The sequence below is a fragment of the Pteropus alecto genome, unplaced genomic scaffold (assembly GCF_000325575.1).
Source record: "Pteropus alecto unplaced genomic scaffold, ASM32557v1 scaffold185, whole genome shotgun sequence".
NCBI classification, from domain to species: domain Eukaryota; kingdom Metazoa; phylum Chordata; class Mammalia; order Chiroptera; family Pteropodidae; genus Pteropus; species Pteropus alecto.
In genome coordinates this window covers 8,525,641-8,534,098 of record NW_006438088.1, presented here as the reverse complement: position 1 = coordinate 8,534,098, position 8,458 = coordinate 8,525,641, and the positions used below count along the sequence as shown (strand labels likewise).

The window sequence follows — 8,458 nt, the reverse complement described above, 5'->3', positions numbered from 1 at the left end:
AGGAAGGAATAAAGATGATTATCTGGGACATATTGATGAAATTCACTTCTTAAAAATTCAGCTGTGAGATTAGGTGGAAAATAAATTTGTTACCAGTTAAACTAGAAAACTTTTAAATTTGTTTTAGACTTTATTTTCATTGGTTTGTTCAGTGAATATTTTATTACTAACAATATATAAAACTTTGTAGGATTTAAAGCAGAACATTTAAAGACCAGGGTTTATAATCTAATAGGAAAGAGGTAAAAATATACACATTTATCATAATTTAAGGTAACAAAAGAAGAGTTTAATGGGAAAATTCAGAAGGAAAAACCCCATTCAGCTGGGCAGATCAGCATTTTAAGGAGGGGATACTATTTGAGTTGGACTTTGCAAGGTCTTTGGAATTCAGATAATCATACTGGGAAGGAGGGCATTCTTGGCGGAGAAGAAAGTCCTAAAGATGGAAAAGCATGGAGCGTAAACTGGGATTAGTGAAGGATAGTGAACGATGAGGCTGGAGGGGAGGTTGTCCAGAGGAGCTGGGTGTTTGATGTCGATGGTGCAGGGAAGGAGGGAAGGGTTTTGCAGGACGGTCTGGAAATCAGCAGAACCAAATCAGAGGCACTGGCAAAATGACTTATTGTGAGAGCCTAAGCAAGGGGTCCCGAGGACTTAAATCAGATTGGTAGCAATAGGAACGGTCCCGTGCAGCTGAGTGCAGAAGACTGCAGCAGACTGCACTGAGCTGATTTGCAGAGAAAGAACAGGAGCAGCTGGTGACTGGCAGTGACATAGGTAGATGGTGAGTAGGTGGGAAAGGGAAAATCCAAGATGATCCCAGGACTTGGAGCCAGAGTTTCTGATTGAATCCTGGGTCTTAAGGGGCCACCTTAGGAGAGAGAGAATGTGAGTTCACATTGCCAGATATTAAAGAATTGTAATGTTTTAAAAGAATAAAGAAATACAAGTAGTTTAATATTATGGGCTTTCCAAAATAGAAAAAAGTTTATTGTAAATCCTATCACTATGACTGATTTTTGTATATTCATTTCTAATCGTATTTTGTATATTCACTTCTTATCTATTCATGTATTTACAGTTATAGTCATTATGTATATATTATTTCTTGCTTTTCACTTGAGAAGACTAGCATATCCCACATGGCTGTATTTATTCCTTTAAGTACAATTTTAATGGTTGCATAATTATGAATTTTAGAGCAGGAAGAAGTGTTGGCTATGTATGCTATTATAGACTTACTGAGGTTGATGTGATTTTCATGAAATTGCATATATTTACTTATTATTTTTAGAGCTGAAATTAAAGATTGAAACTTGGGAGACATTGTGGCTCTAGTAATAGATTTGTGAGGCTTCTAGTTGGAGTTATGAGAGTTTGCCAACAGAGAGATTTTCTAGAGAAAAATAATAAGAATGGTTTATTTGTTCAGGTGAAAAGCTAAGTTTATTATAATTTAATATTTACATTTTTTTCTACAGATATCGCTGGTATAGTGTTTCCTAGAATTAGGTGCTAAGGGCACATCTGATGAATATCAATATCAGACTTATTACTAGTGAGAACTAATAAAAGCCAGAAAAGAACCTGAGACATGACCATAAACCAATGAGTAATTTAAAGTGTTTTCCAAACTGGGTACTCAGGAACTCTAGTAAAATCTGTTGTCTAAAGATGTCTCTCAGAATAGCCATTTTCCAGAATTTGGGCAAGTTGAGTCAGAAAGTGATTTCTCTAATTACCTGTCACTGCAGCCCAAGCTAAGTCAGTTTAAGTCAAAAGTGGTGGAAGTTTCATGTGATAAAATGATTCATTTTCTTTGAGCCAAAATAAAGATTGGAGTTGTAGCTCAGCTACCTACTGTTACCTTCAATCTGAGATCCCTGAAGCACAGTGAAGGATCTGTGGAGTGAAGCAGCTCACCCCCGATCCCCTCCAGAAGTCCTGGATTCTGGCTCTGAGGCTTTTGGGAGCAAAGTAATGTAGAGGTTCTCAGCAGTATCTTCAGGGCACGTGGGACATAAATGACCTGAAACAGTAGTTCTCAGTTGGGGACCATCTTATCCCCCTCCTTCCCACCGAGAACATTTGGCAATGTTTGGAGACATTTTTGGTTATCACAGCTGAGGGAGAGAGCACCACTGCCATCTAGAGCACCAGGAGCTTTTGGGAGCAAAGTAATGTAGAGGTTCTCAGCAGTATCTTCAGGGCACGTGGGACATAAATGACCTGAAACAGTAGTTCTCAGTTGGGGACCATCTTATCCCCCTCCTTCCCACCGAGAACATTTGGCAATGTTTGGAGACATTTTTGGTTATCACAGCTGAGGGAGAGAGCGCCACTGCCATCTAGAGCACCAGAAATCAGTGCTCCTATGAGACTCTAATGCCTGATAATCTAAGGTGGGGGTGCTCCTATGAGACTCTAATGCCTGATGATCTAAGGTGGGACTGAGGTGGTGATGCCAGAGCTGGGGAGCAGCTGCAAACACAGATGATGCTTCGCTAGTGCTCACCTCCTGCTCTGCAGCCTGGTTCCTAACAGGCCACGGCCTGGAGGTTGGGGACCCCTGATCTAGAGCACAGGGGCCAGAGACGCTACTAAACATCCAACAATGCACAGGACAATCCTTATAAAAGGAGTTATTTGACCCAAAATGTCTGTAGCATTGAGGTTGAGGAACTTTGATGGAAATAATACTTATCTTGGGCATCCATATTTTAAAACTCAATAAGAAGCTGGAATTCTATATGTGTGCTTTGGAACACCCCACTCCCACTCTAAAAATATACATTCTGCCATTCTGCTCTCTTTAGCAGAATGAGCCTGCTTTGTTGTTAGTGTGGGGACCATGGGGGAAAGAATCTCTGTTTGGTGGCCAGGGTACACTTACAGCAGTTCACGCCATAAGGCTGCACGTGTCCTCCATGCAAGAGAAAGTCACATGGTGTCTCAGTATTCAGTGCTTGTCACCGAATTTTCTGTCCTGGTTTTTGTCACACTTGACAGAGTTAAAAAAAAAAAAATCGGAATATTTCTTAAGAGAAGGAATTATACAATTACTTTTAATTTTATGGTTTCCAGCCAGTATGCATGAGAGGCCAGAAGGAAATTTGCATTAAGTAACAAAGCTAAATTTTCAGCCAGAACCAGAGCTGAGTTTTGAAATGTGCCTGGCATTAAGGATTTCAAGAGAGTCTGCTCCTTGCTGGGTACCAAGAACGACTCGGCTTTCTGTGAGCTGTACTCAATTTTTTTGGTACTTATTTGAGCTCTAGTAGATTATTCTGTTTGGTTTGACTTATAAATAACATCCAGTATTTGGAAAAATGAAACTACAATCACCTCAGGAAACACTTGTATGTAAGTTAATTTTAATAGTTTAAGAAAGAGGAAAAAAATTCCTTGTTCATTCAATATGCCCACATGTCCTGAGGTAGGTAGGTTGACTCCCTCAGATCAGCTTGATTCTTAATGGAACCTTGTCTTCTCCCCTGGGTTTAATTTATTAATTATATATGTTATAACATATTAAATGTAGAGTTCCATGAAAAGATGAAAACAGCATTATAACTGTGTGCGAGACTCCCATAAGCTTTCCCGGGTACAGTGAGTTTTTCCAGTCGTAATGCTCACCACAACTTACTGTAATCCCTTGTTTTATGACTATCTTTAAAACCAGATGTTAGGCCTGCAAGATCAGAGATCAGGGCGTCTTTTTTGTTCACTACCATATGCCCACCACTTAGCACTAGACCCGACCCCTGGTTACACAATAAATCTTTGTCGCATAGATGAGTGGGAACCGGAGTAACGCAGCATACAGGTAGATGTAAAGTGGACATGTAGTTGCTATCCAGTTAGTTCAAGAATTACTTCCCTACTCTCTGGAAATGGTCTTGCTCAGGACTTAACTTGGACCTTGGCAGAAATGAGATATTTGAATCACAGATCTTAGGCAAGTTACCATTTAATGTGTTAAATGCCAAAGATAAATTCTCAGCAGGTGGGGGGAATGTTCTGTAAGTCTCATGGGAGATGCTCCAGTTAATAGAGATGGTTTTCTCCCTGTCTACACTGAGGTCCTGCCAGATGCCTGGACATCCTGAAAGGAGGCTTACTAAATTCTGATTGCCCTCACTAGTTCATCTTCAGTATTATTGCCTTATGTGGTTGCAAAAACTGCCTTTAGCCAATCACACCACCTGGATCTGACGTTCGAATTCCCAGGAGGCTTTTCTACCCTACAACTGGGCAGTCTTACCACATTGTCTACACATTTTACAATGACGACTAAGCACATAGGGGCATAGTCCCACTGACACTCTGTGAGATCGATCACTCATGTGGACAGTGCACAGGGGGGATTGAGCCTGGGCCAGGACTCACCGTGCCTCCTAGGGTCCAGCAAGGTGCTGTATCGTGGTGGGCATCAAAAACCCAGACTGTAGTACTAAGACTATAAATCTACTGGGAGTGAAGGGCACACAGATTTTAATATATCTAAACAGCTTTAAATAGATGCTGTAGAATAAGCCTTTTGTATTTTCTGCCCATTCTATGATTGTCATATCTGTAGCAGTAATATCTGTATTATGCATTTTGACAAGGTATATCATTGTTCCTCAAAATATGTTACTTTATTAATATCTAATATAAAGCTTTGTGAAACACGTGGGAATAGGGGGAGAGGTCTAAGAGATTTCAGCCAGATTGACATTAGGGAGCAGGTAGAACAGTGGTAGGCTGATACCCAGGTTTCACATACACAGAGGTGACCATTGCCTTCTACTTTGGGGATCCCCTGCATCCTTTTGCCAAATGCACCCATCAGTTCAATGCCACTGGAATGACTGGGCTCTGTCTTTAACTTTATCAACATTTTATTAAGTGTCTACTTGTTCACTCTGATTTCCAATTTGCATAAGTACATCTAGGTTTAGTTGAGATTTGCTGGCCTGACCAGCCCTAAAATAAATGTGTGCAGAACACTTAACCTGGGGCATTTAAATTGATGTGCTGTTAGTTCCATCTTTCCAGCATCACCTCTAGCCTCAACCTTCACACTTCCGTGCCTTTACTCATGACGTTTCCTTTGTTTGGTACGCCTTTCCTTCCTCTTCCTCTCTTGTATCAGTGCTTTGCTCAGATGTCATCTCATCTGCGAAGTTTCCCTTCTCCAAAGTTGTGATGTTTTCTAGTCTTCAAAGTTATTATATACCTTTGTCCCCACTCACTTATGCATGGGGAGTATGTTCCAAGACCCCCAGTGGATGCCTGAAACCTTGGAGAGTACCAAACCCTATACATATATATATAATGTTTTTTCCAATATGTACATCCTTCTCACTTAAAGGAAGCACTTTACGGCTTTTGTTTGACGTATCCAAATTGCCAGAAACTTATCATTTATGCCAATTCTTAAAAGAGATTAGCTTCACTTTCTTCGAGTATGTTCCAAGACCCCCAGTGGATGCCTGAAACCTTGGAGAGTACCAAACCCTATACATATATATATAATGTTTTTTCCAATATGTACATCCTTCTCACTTAAAGGAAGCACTTTACGGCTTCTGTTTGACGTATCCAAATTGCCAGAAACTTATCATTTATGCCAATTCTTAAAAGAGATTAGCTTCACTTTCTTCTTTCAGTCTAATTTTTTTTTTTTTTTTAATCCAGGGTTTCTGTACCCATTTTAAATTGAGAGGTTGCTTCTCACACATAGTAGCTAGTCAGGTTTTTTTTTTGTTTTGTTTTGTTTTTTTTAATGCTTGGGGTTTCTTCAGCCTTTGTAATGAGTTTTCCTATTTCATAGAGACATTATGCCTGTTTTTCCTATCCTTTTAGCTTATTTATGGAGCCAGTGCCAGCAGGCTAGATTGCAAGATGCTTCCTATCACTCAAGTTCTGCTGTTTAGTGATAATGTAGTCAGTATGCTTTCATGACCCTGCGAGGTGTGTATTTTTAATGGAATTGCCCTCGATATTTAGGAGCTCCTGTTTTCCTTGAGGCCATCGTGCTCAGAATGTGAATTTAAACCTTTTCTCCCTCATTATGCAATCAGTGGAAGTCAAACACTTTCAATTAATTCGCTCTCACCCTAAGTTTCCTACACCCAGTCTGTGTTTTAATCTAGTGAATTAATGCTTGATAGGCATTGGGCACATTAACTGTTTCTCGATTTATCATTTTTGATAAGTCATTTCTGTCTGCTGTGTCATCCTTGCTAGACACCGTGTGCCCTTTATATATCTTGTGAGTCACAGAGGTGGGGGGTGGGGGGCGGGGTGCGGCCTTGGGCACTGTCAGCCCCGTAATTAAAACCTGCTGTGCCGGAAGCACAGCAAACCGTGTGAGCTTAAGTAGTTGCCTTCATTAACGTGCTTCATTGTCCTTTCATTATTGTTTGTTGTTCTTAGCTTTTGCACATAGCTCAGTGAGTCTTTGGATATTGCTGGCCAATATTAGGTGTGGAGAGCCTTTCTTGAAACATCTTTTGAACTTGATCAGCGTTAGCTGGTTTTAGGGATCCTGTTTCCTGCAGACTCGTGCTACAAGGCCTCCCTATACTTTTACTGGCTTCTGTGGAGCAGAGGGAGTTGAGCCTCCCCTCATCCCCTGAAAATCTTGATGACCAAATACCACTAACTGAACACCCTTCACAGAGACTCACTGCAGGCACCTCTCCCACTTCTGCCAGCCACCGCAGCCAAAAAGCAGCTCTTGCTCACGGAAAACTGGGTTGAGTATTTGAAAACTTCTTTTCAAACCTTCTCTTGTGCACCTTGTATGAATGCACATGGAAAGCAGAAAGTTGATCATCAGTCCTATAACCGGTTCAGACAAATATTTGCCATCATTATTTTTCATATTGTAAATAATTGCCAGTCACCAGCCTTTATTGTGAATACTTGAGAAACCAGAAGCCCAGATGGACCAACCTACCTCCCCACCTCCACAGACCACCACCAGCACCACCACCACGAGCCATTTTCTTATACCTCCTACTCGCCTGCCTTAAAATATGGTGGGAGGAAAAAAAAATCAAGAAAGAGAAGCCGTGCGAGGTAGCAAAAAAAAGCAAAGTAAGAAAGCATCATATGAGAAAGCCTTGAGGACCTTTCAGGTGCCCCGTGGATGTTGCAGTCTAGTGGGAAGATTATGAATAAGTAAATAAACCAGTTTGTGAGACTGGTATGTGCTCTAAAGTAAATGAAAAAAAAAGAGACATGATAGAGGCCATTCTAAAGAGGGTGACCAGAGAAGGCGGCATGCCCATCTGAGGGGGTGACATCTGAGTTGAGACCTGAAGTAAGCCAACCAAATGAGCAACATGAGGAACAAGCATAGGAGGAGCCAGGGAAGGAGGGTTTCAGGCAAAGGTACCACCAGGTACAGAGATATTTGAAGATGTGACCTCTCTCCAGGCCAAATAGGTCCTGGTGACGCTGCTATCCTCAGCTTTTATCCCTTCTTGCATACAGAAACCGACCCCAAAAAGAGTCATTAAACAGAAGAAAGCCTTTTCTTGCGAAGCCATGGGCACTTGCTCCCATAATCCTTCTCTTCACCCAGCATGGCGTTGAGATGATTATTATCAGGAGTTGACTCTTGGCTATCAGGCATCTTAAGGATCAAAAGACTGAGGAGCAGACCCACAATTAATTTACCTAACCTCATGACAAAATATGGCAAAAGTCCCTTTTCCTTCTTTAATCACGTACATATTCATTTTCTCTGAAGGAGTGACTGTTGCTAGGACTGGCCTGGCTTGTGACTCCTACTGAGAGATTCTTCGTGCTATCTGACAACAGCACTTTTTGATTGTGCTGATTAGGTATATATTCTGTATTTGGTAAATCTGCTGGGCTTCAGTGCTCTTTTCATGAATTGGGCAGAACCAGATAAGACACGTCCTCAGAAGCCTGCCACTGACAGGCCAAGCCACAGGCAGGACATGGCTGTTGGGTTTGGGATCAGGAAGCAGACCTCAGCATGTCTCGGATTACCAGTGAGCACAGCTGCAGTGTCAGCAGCCAAATGGACAGGGGAGAGTCTGGTGTCTTATCTCCAAAATTAGAAGCAATTCTTAAAATACCACAGGCTTTTATTGATCTTTCCTAATAGCTTTACAAGTAGAAAGTGAAATTTTTAATAGTAGTTAAAGATCTTGCAAATGTCATCGACTTACTGCCTATATATCTTGGAGATTAAGGGGAACCTGGGACTAATAAATAAGTCTCAGGCAGCATTCTGGGGGAAATTACAAGAGGAAGGTGTCCATTAAAGAATTTCTAATCCCATGTGGATTTGCGAAGGAGACAGGAACAGAATAGTATAATGATACTTGGGTCTAGAAAGAGGTAGACAGTATTGCATAGTGGTTCCAGGACACTGAGTCAGATTTCTTGGATTTAAATCTCAGCTCCACAACTTATGCCTGAGTTACCT

The 8,458-nt window shown here is 41.2% G+C and overlaps 1 protein-coding gene across 1 annotated transcript in view; it reads left to right on the top strand.

The window, feature by feature from the left end:
* Positions 1–8,458, top strand: part of ARFGEF3 (ARFGEF family member 3) — a 149,087-nt gene that overhangs the window by 46,944 nt on the left and 93,685 nt on the right. The window lies entirely within an intron of this gene.